The sequence below is a fragment of the Equus caballus genome, chromosome 23 (assembly GCF_041296265.1).
Source record: "Equus caballus isolate H_3958 breed thoroughbred chromosome 23, TB-T2T, whole genome shotgun sequence".
Classification (NCBI taxonomy): domain Eukaryota; kingdom Metazoa; phylum Chordata; class Mammalia; order Perissodactyla; family Equidae; genus Equus; species Equus caballus.
The window spans coordinates 63,138,509-63,150,508 of NC_091706.1; the positions used below are offsets into that span (position 1 = coordinate 63,138,509).

The window sequence follows — 12,000 nt, forward strand, 5'->3', positions numbered from 1 at the left end:
AAAAATAAATGTCTGGTGAGTGAGTGACTTCATTGAGGGTACACTTAGGGTTGCCTGAGCATCTTAGAGAAGGCATGTGTGGTAATGGTACAGAAACTATTTTGGAGCTACTTGTCCTTAGGAGTTTGCAGGTTTAGTCAAGAAAGATATGAGGAGTTGCCTGAAAGAGTCTCTCAGAGTCTAAATTACTTCTGTAACAATTGTGTATTTTTAGGTGTGACTTTTCAAATTTATTTCCTTTATTTCTTGCTATAGCCATGTACAGGTCAAATTTAAAGCTCTACTTCATGAATAAATTTGTAGAAGGTGAACTTCAGATATTTAAAACTTTGACTTTTGTGTATATGCGAATTTGGTTGTAAGTTACACTTTGGTACACTTATTTAATTAACAGTTTCAGAAATGGTAAGATCTAAATATCATAGTGCTTCTTTCACCTAATTTAAGTAGACCCACAGATAAGTGAAAGTAATTAAACTTTTTTTTTTTTTTTGGAGGAAGATTAACCCTGAGCTAACATCGGCTGCCAATCCTCCTCTTTTTGCTGAGGAAGACTGGTCCTGAGCTAACATCCGTGCTCATCTTCCTCTGCTTTATGTGTGGGACACCTGCTACAGCATAGCTTGACAAGTAGTGCATAGGTCTGCACCTGGGATCCGAACCGGTGAACCCTCGGCCACCGAACTGCAATGTGTGAACTTAACGGCTACACCACCGGGCCAGCCCCGTAATTAACCTCTTTAGCTATTTTGTTTCATTTTGTTTTCATCCCTTAGCACAACAGAGGTGAAATGTCTCCTAGGTGATTTAGGGCTGGACAACTAACTGTGGTTATTTGATAAAGTACTTAGTTTCTATTTTTACAGTTTAAACAGATAGGTACAGATAGTATGATTAAGCAAAAGCTTATTGATAATTTGAAAAAGATTTCTGCAGAAAGAACCAATGCTTATGCATGTGCAATGCATAACTCCAAAATAAAGATGTTGGAATTTATGACATTCCGCATGTGACCCACACATCCAAGATTCCCTAAGGACATTCAGGTTTCCTAAGGAATATTTAGCTCTGGCTCAGAGTTCATGTATACCCATTTTAGAAAGAAAAATATACTGTGCTTTTCTATTATAGTAAAATTTAAATGTGAAAATTATTGGATTTTTCTTATTAATTGACAACTCACTGTGTTTCAGCCTTTTTGTTAACTTAAACATTTTTTACATTAATTTGCATACCTAAGGCCTTTGAATATATCATTCCAAATGTCAATTTTCATTGCAAAGTAGGTATGTAGAAATGTATAGAAAATTCATGAATGGATATCTGTCATATGAAGTTATGATAGTTCTTTCTTTTTGGTGATGAAGATCCACTCTGAGCTAACATCCATTGTCAATCTTCCTCTTTTGTTTTGCTTGAGGAAGATTAGCCCTGAGCTAACATCTGTACCAGTCTTCCTTTATTGTGTATGTGGGTCACCAGCACAGCATGGCTTGTTGAGTGGTGTAGGTCCGACCCCGGGATCTGAACCCATGAACCTGGGCTGCAGAAGTGGCACATGGTGAACTAACCACTGTGCAACTAGGCTGACCCCGATAATTCTTCTTTTAATGACCCATTGCCCCATCCTTGTTTCCTCCTTCACTCCCACCATTCCTCTGTTCCCAACAGACAACTACTGTTAATAGTTAGAAATGTATCTTTTCAGTCTTTTTTCTGTGTATTATGTACATATATATGAGAAAATATGTATTATCCTCACATATGCACACATGTATTATTTTTTATATTTTTAAGTAGTATCAACCTATATTGCCATTTGCCTTTTCACTTAACATGTCTTGGGTATCTTTCTATGTTGTTATGTACTGGTCTATCACATCTTTTATAAATAGCTACAGAATAGAGTGTCAGAGGATAAGACCACTATTCAGTATTTGAACCAAAAAACAGAAAGCTAAGTCTATTGCCTACTCTTAAGTAAAGAGAGCTTTGCTGGTTAGTCACTGTTACTCCGAGTAGAGCAGATCTTACATAGAGTTTTTGAGAAGTGTAAAGTTTAGGGATTGGTGGGTTTTTCACAGCCATGGGTTGGCATCAGCAGTGGAAGCATGGTACTTGGATGAGACAGTTATTGATTGGTTGGCATTCAAAAGGGTGTTTGTTGAAGTGACTATGTTCCCAGTTGGCTGGCTTTCAGAAGCAAGGGGCTGTCATTGATAGGTTCGCTCTCAAAAACATAGTCACTGAGGCGCGAGTTAAGCGAGTTTAAAACTAGTTCTTGTTGTCTCATAGATATAGAACTGTCAGCTGTTGATTAAGCAATTTAAAATAGGATCTGGTGGCCATTTGTTAACTATGGCTACAGCACAGTTTGCCTTTTGCTACTATATATGTACTCCTTTTTATTCTTGGGGAGATGAGGATTGTCCAGATCTCACCACTGTTAGGTGATTCCCTTGGAGATGAGGTTTGATCTTTTTCTCCTGGAAAGTGAAGTCTGATTTTGAATTCAGGTATGCATTAGCATTTTTATCCCTTCATCCAAAGGGAGAGTCATTTTTCCCAACTTTATTTGAATCCTTCCCCTACTCACTTGAAATGTTACCTTTATTGTTTTCTGAATAACTTATGTCTATATCATTGATCTGCCCATCTGTGTGTCATTTACTGTTTTAATTATTATAGGTTTATAAGATACATTTCTGTCTGCTGGGGCAAATCCCTCCCTAATTGATTTTTATCAAAACCAATATTTTCATATACTTTTTCTTTCACATGAACTTTATAATCACCTTGCCAAGTTCCATCATGTTCACTTGGTTAGTAATAGCGTCTATTGCTATCATAATGGGGTCGAAATAGGAGTATAATTAACTCCTGTGTACTCATCATTTAACTTCCATAATTAGCTCACAGCCAACCTCGTTATATCTATACCGTACCCATTTCTTCCTCCATTTTTTGTAACTGATTTCAGACGACATATTTTATTTGTGAATATTTCAGAATGTATTTCTAAAATATAAGGGCCCCTTTTGAAAAAGTAATCATAATACTGTTATAACGGCTGAAAAAGTTAATAGTTTCTGTTAAATAACAAAAATTCACCTGAGTAAATTTGGAGATCTAATTGGCCTTATTGAACAATTCATGAATTGGGCATATCTGGCAAGTAGAAGGGAACTCCAAAGTGCTACAGAAAAGGCAAGATTTTTTTTTTAAGATTTTAAAAAATTTTTCCTTTTTCTCTCAAAGCCCCCCAGTACATAGTTGTGTATTTTTAGTCGTGGGTCCTTCCAGTTGTGGCATGTGGGACGCTGCCTCAGCATGGCTTGATGAACGGTGCCATGTCCTCACCCAGGATCCGAACTTGTGAAACCCTGGGCAGCTGAAGCAGAGCACACAAACTTAACCATTCAGCCACGGGGCCAGCCCCAAGGCAAGATTTTTAAAGGCAGAGAGGGGGAGGAAATAGGAAATTGTTAGTAAAGAATGCATTGTTTCAGGCAAGGTCGCCCTTCTAAGAGAAACAGAACCGGCCTGTCTGGTGGATTACCTCACTAGTGCTGACCAAGAAATTCCAGATTGACTGGTTCCGATTATGTTCCTGGAGGAGGTTGTAACCGCAATTAGATTAGGTATTAAGTCTTGGTTTCCTGACATGGGGCTTAACACAAGTGACTCCATTTGGTCCTGTTGTCTCTTTTTAAACATTTTCCCCTTTTTGATCACACTCTCAGCTTAACTGAGAGATGTGGTCAAAATTTAAGGCATTAGTGCCGCTCTGAGCTACCACTATGTAGTTCTTGTGTAGTGTTTGTTAATCTTTTGTGTGATATTCCTAGGTCATGATGTTTTTTGCTTAATCTCTCCGATATTCAGAGGTCGTGACTTTAGGCTCAGTTTTTAAGTCGGTCATTCTCTTTGTTTTTCTCCTGATGTTCCAGGCTTAGGGAGATAGTTGCTTGGTGGTTGGTGGCTGCAAACATGATTTAAAGCTTTTGAGAGAATACAACACATCAGAGAGGTTACTGTTACTATTATAAAGAGGGTAATTCCCAATATCTGGAATGCACTTTGGATCCATAGTTCCCAAGACCCAAACCAAACAAAATCAATTAAGTCAAAGAAGGATCCTGCTGAAGCACCTTTCTAAGCCAAGTAGGTTGCTCAGTGATTTAAGTAACTGAGTGTCAATTTCCCCAGAAGTGTTAATCCAGATGCAGCAGGTCATGTTGGCCACAGCACAGGCACCTCCCTGCTCAGCTAAAAGATAATAAAAGGCTATCCTGTTATCAAGAACAACTTTGGCTAGAAAGTGTAAGGATTTTTATTGAGCAGCTATTGCTTTAGCAGTGGATTCTGCAATATTTTTAAGAGTTAAGGAGAGTTACAATGCAAATTTAGGGGAGTTGACCAATGAGGTGTCCCAGGTCATTTGTGAGCAGTTAGGGGCACAGTTAGATAACTTAAGAGGTGTTGCCTGGTTATGCACCAGCCGTCTAGGCAATCATAGGCCCATGGAGAATGATAACCACCACAGACAAAGAGAAATCCTCTTGGAGCACAAACAGTTCCCACTAAGGTGGCACTGTTAATGGACAGAGAGGAGTTTCTGATAACAAATCCCACTCCCGTTATCAATGGCCGGTGAGATGCAGATGATGGTGTTAGCTTTCCAGGGCAATGCCAAAGTAAAGGAAAGAAAGAGAAGAAGAGAGTTTTATGTTTAAAGTGTGAAGTCTTGATCCGGTGTCTTGGGAGGAAGCAGTCTACCTTGATGTCAGCTACTTCTCTTCTTAGTCAATTGGATTTGGAGGTCTGTAGCATTTTTACAGGACCAGAAGTCAGGTGGAGCCTTTTGGAGCTGTGAGATGTGTACCCAAGCCTTGAGTCCCTAAAGTTTGGCTGCCATCTGTGTAATGAGGAAAACCTAGTATAGTCCCTTCTAAGGAGGTTCAAGGGCAGTCTTTGTTCTTAGTGATTCCAAATCAGAAGGATTGGAGAAAATTGGAAGTGTTAGTTTGGAGAGAGTTGTGGTCAGACATTTGAGGAAGAATTCAGGATCCAGTCCAGTTTACAGGTATGTTACAAAACCCCAAAGACAGTTAATAGGAGTTGAATCTAATATCTACAAAAGTGCGAACATAATTTTTTTTCTGTCTCTGCAGTTATCCCCAATTTTTTTCCCAAAGGAAATCACAGTGAAACTAGTTTATTTACATAAATGCAGCAAGAATAGTGATGGACCATATATGCTCTTTTTAAGATTGCTTTGCTGGAACTTTGTAAGCAAGTTATTGGGCAGATTTTTCCAAGCAGTTCCTTGAAACTGTCTGATATCTGAGTCTATGTATATCTCTCTCAAATATGACACTCTAGGCAAAGCCTTGATAATATAGCTAATATTTCCAATCGTGTCCGGTTACAAGGAGAACAGATTCTCATTGAACTTATACAAATAGCTAACTGTATTGCCATGAAAAGAGTGCTCAAGAGTTCCTGAGTTTTCAAGGGATCAGGTAAGGAGAAAAAGTAAATGTTTCTCCTTTCTTTACAAAGGTATGCTTTACCAAATCCTTATATCTAGAAACAAAAAGACTAAAGAACAAGTAATAAAAAGTCATAAAAATTATAATCATCCTTATCGGTTCATTCAATCTCATGTAATTGTTATTGTTCTGCTTTAATCCAGCTTTTCCATGAGTTATAAAAATTCTTACTTAGTTCAGTGTTATGATCTTAAAGTTGCCATAAACCTGTGCTTCGTCAGAGCTCTTTCTATGAATCTCTTTGAAAATTAATCACTTTTGTAGGACTACTTTGCAAAAAGCATCAGAGGAAAACAATAAGTGTAAATAACAGAAGACTTTAAAATGCCTATTAAAGATTTGATGAGAGTTCATCACAATGAAATTGACAAGGAAATTTGGTTGTTTCTGTGACATACAACACTTTAAGAACTGGAATTATGACTGATAACATTATACCAAGACATACCAGATTTCCGTGAATTTTATGTAATTTCTGGAGCACTTACAACACATACGTGTAAAGATACAACATAAAGGTTTAGTATTACTTCTTATTTGACAATGCTTATGTTATTTAACTTACCAAATAAGCCTAATTTGTTTAACATCTCTCTTTTTATGAATGAGAACAAACCTTTGAAATGTTCTAGGGCCCCTCTGGAAAATTTCAAAGTTAGTTCAAGGTCAAAAAGACTTCATTTAAAATTTGGGGGAAATTTGTCAAAAATATCAAAATGTTTTAAAACTTTGATCATATAGGATCATAGATCGCTATGAAATAATACTTAGTTATCCTTTTAATCATGGTGACAAAGACTTCTCAGAAAGTTAAATAGTTGCAGGTAAAACTTAGCTCTTTTATTAGAGAAGCCTCAGTTTCCTTAAGTAATCAAAGACCTAATATTAACAACAGAGCAAATTATTTTGATAAAACACAAAAGCTTTGCTTTCTAGGCAAATTACTTAAAAGGTAGAGAACCTCCTCACACATCTTTTTTTTTCTTTTAGTCTTAGGAATTGGGGATGGTCTAGATAATAAGTTTTGGTAAATTATTTACATCTCAAAGGCACAGGGAATGAATGTACAAAGAATTGGGTTGTGGTCTAAATGACATCATAGGTTGATCTACCCATCCAACCACATTATCCTTAATTTGCTTTTTTATATTAGGGAAAAGATTTCCAACTAATATGGGAATAAAAAATTTTCTGTGTTCTGGATATAAGAGCTGTCTGACTTTGGAATGTTTTCAGTAAATCTTTTTACAAAGGCTTCAGAAGGTTTTTCTTTCCCTCTAGGTACATTTAGCTTAGGGGACGAGGCCTAAAAAAAATTCCACTAAGCTCTGAATATCACCTTCCAATCTGGCCAGTTTTTAACTAGAAATCTACTTTAAGATTTTGTTTTTCCTTTTTCTCCCAAAGCCCCACTGGTACATAGTTGTGTATTTTTAGTTGTGGGTCCTTCTAGTTGCGGCATGTGGGATTCCACCTCAGCATGGCCTGATGGGCGGTGCCATGTCCGCACCCAGGATCCAAACCGGTGAAACCCTGGGCCGCCAAAGCGGAGCATGCCAACTTAACCACTTGGCCACAGGGCCCCCTCTTGCTCGTTTTTAAATTGAGTTATTTCTCTTGATCAATGAGTTCTAAACATCCTTTACATATTCTCAGTACCTCTTTCTTATCAGATAAATGATTTGCAAATATTTTCCCCCATTCTGTGGCTTGTCTTTTCATTTTCTTCAAGGTATCTTTTGTTCCTTGTGGTATTACCGTTACATATATGTACCTTTTGTAGTTGTCCCACAGTCCTTGGATATTCTGTTCTGTTTTTATCAGTCCTGTTCTCTTTGCATTTTGGTTTTTGAGGATTCTATTGATGTATTCTCTAGCTCAGAGAGTCTTTCTTCAGCTGTGTCCAGTCTTAATAAGCCCATCAAAGACATTCTTCATTTTTGTTACAGTGTTTTTATCTCTAGCATTTCTCTTTGGTATTTCTTAGGATTTTATTCTCTCTGTTTACATTGCCTATCTGTGTTTGCCTGCTGTTTTATCCATTAGAATCCTTAGAATATTAATCATAGTTGTTTTAAATTCCCAGTCTGATAATTTCAACATCCTTGCCATGTCTGGTTGTGATCATTATTCTATCTTTTCATTTGTGACTTTTCCTTTTGGTATGCCTTGTAGTTTTTTCTTGATAGCTAGGTATGATGTACTGGGTAAAAGGAACTGCTTTAAATAGGCCTTAGTAATATGGTAATGAGATGTGGGGGGAAGGGGAACTATTACTCCGATGATTAGGTCTCAGTCTTTTAGTGAGTCTTTGCCTCTGGACTGTGAACTTTTCACAAGAGCTTCTCAGTGTTTCCTTCCCTGTACATGGGACATTCAGGCATGAGTTGGGCATGTGTCTTCCCCCAGGTCAGTTAGGCTCTGATAATACCCCAGCTGATTAGGCTCTGGTTAACTAGATTCCCCTGAGGGCAGGCCTCGTTACAAACAGAGTCCTCTAGGGGCCAGCCCCGTGGCCGTAAGTTTGAGCACTATGCTTCAGAAGGCCAGGGTTTCACCGGTTCAGATCCTGGGCACGGACCTAGCACCACTCATCAAGCCATGCTGAGGCAGCATCCCACATAGCAGAGCAAGGAGGACCTGCACCTAAAATATACAACTGTGCCCTGAGGAGCTTTGGGGAGAAGAAGAAGAAGAAAAAAAGATTGGCAACAGGTGTTAGCTCAGGTGCTAATCGTAAAAAAGAAAAAGAACAGACTCCTCTGGTGTGTTTCAAAGGATTTAACTCCATTCTTTTGCATGTGAATATCTAGTTGTCTTAGCACAATTTATTGAAAAGACTTTTCCCCCATTGAATTGTCCTTATACTAGTACCAAACTGCTTGATTAGTGTAGATTTGTAGGAAGTTTTGATATTGGAAAGTGTGAATTGTCTAACTTTTTCTTTATTTTTCAAGATTGTTTTGGCTATTCTGGGCCCCATGAATTATTTCTGAATTTTGGTACCTGTTCTTCCATTTCTATGAAGAAGGCAGCTGGGATTTCCATAGAGTGACATTGAATCTGTAGATCAGTTTGGGGAGGATTGCCATCTTTACAATATTGAATCTTGCAATCCGTGAACATGCAGTATCTTCCTATTTATTTAGGTCTTTAATTTCTTTTGACAATGTTTTGTACTTTTCAGAGTATAGGTTTTGCACTTCTTTTGTTAAATTTATTCCTAAATATTTTATTCTTTTTGATGCTATTATAAATGGAATTTTCTTCTCTTTTTTTTTTTTTCAAGATTTTATTTTTCTTTTTTCTCCCCAAAGCCCCCTGGTACATAGTTGTGTATTCTTAGTTGTGGCACGTGGGACACTGCCTAAGCATGGCCTGATGAATGGTGCCATGTCTGCACCCAGGATTCGAACCAGCAAAACCCTGGGCCGCCAAAGCAGAGCACGTGAACTTAACCACTCAGCCACGGGGCCTGCCCCTGGAATTTTCTTAATTTCATTTTTGGTCTGTTCAGTGCTACTGTATAGAAATACAATTGGTGCTGGTATATTGATCATTTATCCTGCAACCTTGCTGAATTTGTTTATTCTAATGATTTTTAGTGGAGTCCTTCGAATTTTCTATACAAGATCATGTCACCTGCAAATAGATCTAACTTGGCTTCTTCCTTTCCAAGTGAGATGCCTTTTATTTCATTTCCTTGCCCAGTTGCCCGACTAGCATCTCTGCTACAATGCTGAATAGAAGTGGTGAGAGCGGACTTCCATGTCTTGTTCTTGAAATTAGGGGGGAAGGTTTTGGTGTTTTACTGTTAAGTATGATGTTAGTTACTGGTTTTTTAATAGATGGCCTGTATCAAATTGAGAAATTTTGCTTGTATTCATAGTTTGTTGGGTGTTTTTAATCACAAACGGGTATGGAACTTTTCAGTTATTTTTTTTTGGTGGGGGGAAGATTAGCCCTGAGCTCACATCTGTGCCAGCCTGCCTCCACTTTACGTGTGGGTTGCCACAGCAGCATGGCTGACAAATGGTGTAGGTCTGCGCCTGGATCTGACCCCTTGAACCTGGGCTGCTGAAGCGGAGTGTGCCAGACTTAACCACTATACCATGGGGTCAGCCCCCTTGAATTTTTGAGTTTATTTTCTTAGTGGTTATCCTGAGGATTATAATCAACATTTTGTAACTGTGGTTCAATTAATACCATCTTACTTTCACTAGTATACAAAAACTTTGCTCCTATATAACTCTGATCCCTTCCTCTTATTTTTTTCCATTTGCCATACAAATTACATCTTTATATATTATGTGCCAAACAACAGATTTATAATTATTATGTGATTTTCTTTTAAATCACATAGGAGAAAAAATTATAAACAATAAAAGTACATTTATAGTATCTTTTATGTTTACCCTATGTAATTATTTTTACCAGTGCTCTTTCTTTATGTTGTTTCATGTACACTATCTAGTGTTCTTTCATTTCAGCCCAAAGGACTCCCTCTAGTATTTCTTGTGGGGCAGGTCCGCTAATCACAAGTTCTCTGGTTTGTTTTTTTTTTATCTAGGATTTTGTGGAATAGTTTTGCTGGATATAGACTTTTTGGTTGACAGATTCTGTTCTTTGGGCACTTTGAATGTCGTTCCACTGACTTCTGGCTTCCTGGTTTTTGATGAGAAATCACCTGTTTGTGTTATTTTGGGTCCCCTGTGTTTGATGAATTGCTTCTCTCTTGCTTTTTTCAAGAATTTCTCTTTGGCTTTTAACAGTTTGATTATGATGTATCTAGATGTGGATCTCTTTGAGTTTATTCTACTGGGAGTTTGTTGAGCTTCTTGGTTGTAAGATCAATGTTTTTCATTAAATTTGGGAAGTTTTGGCCATCATTTCTTCAAATACTCTTTTTTGCCCCTTTGTTTCCTTGCCCACTAAAACTCCCAGTGTGCCTATGTTGGTATGCTTAATGGTGTCCCACAGGTCTCTGAGGAACTGTTCTTTTTTATTTCTGTTCCTCAGATTATATAATCTAATTTGACCTATCTTCACTTTCACTGATTCTTTTTTCCACTTGCTCAAACCTGCTGTTCAGTCTCTCTAGCAAATTTTTTTATTTCAGTTAGTGTATTTTGCAGCTCCACAATTTCTTTTTCTTTTTCTTTTTCTTTTAAAGATTGGCCCTGAGTTAACATCTGCTGCCAATCTTCCTCTTTTTGCTGACGAAGATTGGCTCTGAGCTAACATCCGTGCCCATCTTCCTCCACTTTATATGTGGGACGCCTGCCACGACATGGCTTGCCAAGTAGTGCATAGGTTCACACCTGGGATCCAAACTGGTGAACCCTGGGCCACTGAAGTGGAACATGTGAATTTAACCACTGCACCACTGGACTGGCCCCAACAACTCCACAATTTATATTTGGTTCACTTTTTCCCTCCAAAAAAATTTGTGTTTTTTTTTTTTTTAAATTTCTCTTTATTTATATTCTGAATGTGCTGAGTCATTTTTCTCATACTTTCCTTAGTTCTTTAGCTATGGTTTCCTTTAGTCCTTCGAACATATTTAGTGTAGCTTATTTAAAAGTCTTTGTCTAGTAAATTCACTATGTGGGCTTCCAGTTTCTACTGATTGCTTTTTTTTTTTTTTTTGCCCTGTGTATGGACCATATCTTGTTTTTTTCCATGTCTTGTAATATTTTGTTGAAAATTGGATGTTTAGATAATGTGGCAACAGGATTTGTTTTGTTACTGTTTGTTGTAATTGTTTCCTTGGTTAGTGGTAGCAAAGTCTCCACTTGATTAGCTTAGTTGTCAGCTAATGGTTGGACAGCAGTATTTACAGTAGCAAAAGAGTGAAAAACAAGCCAAATGCCCCCAAATAAGGAAATAGTTTTTAAAAAATGATTCATCTCTGTATTTATATGATGGAACATTATGCAGATACTAACAGTCATACATTTCAAGACTATTTTATGACATAGGAAGATGTCTGTGATATGATATAGATGGGAAAAACAGTATAAAATACAGTATATTCAAATTTTTGAAAATAAATTTTGTAAAGAAATGAGCATATGTATACAAAAAACTACTAGAAGGAGCTATATCAAAATGGTAGCATTTATTATTTCTGAGTGGTGGTTAAATTGTGATTAAAAAATTATCTTTGTTCTATATTATGTGCCATAAGGTTGTATTAATTAATTTGTTATAAAAATAAAATGCAAAATTAATGTCACATACCTGTTCATATTACTGTTTTTTATTCATGTGAGTTAAATTAAAAATTAATAGCTATTGAGTTTTGGTGATTTAGCATAAACTCTTATAAATATTTGAAACGATGCTCTAAGAACATCATAATAACCCTAGCATTGGAGCTAACAAAATATACATATGAGCTATTTTAATCTCAAGAGTCTACTCTATAGAAAGGAGTTTTGTT

General features: G+C 37.1%; 1 protein-coding gene across 2 annotated transcripts in view; it reads left to right on the plus strand.

The window, feature by feature from the left end:
- UBE2R2 (ubiquitin conjugating enzyme E2 R2) overlaps window positions 1-12,000 on the plus strand; it is a 113,511-nt gene that overhangs the window by 66,193 nt on the left and 35,318 nt on the right. The gene's annotated exons all lie outside the window — the stretch shown is intronic.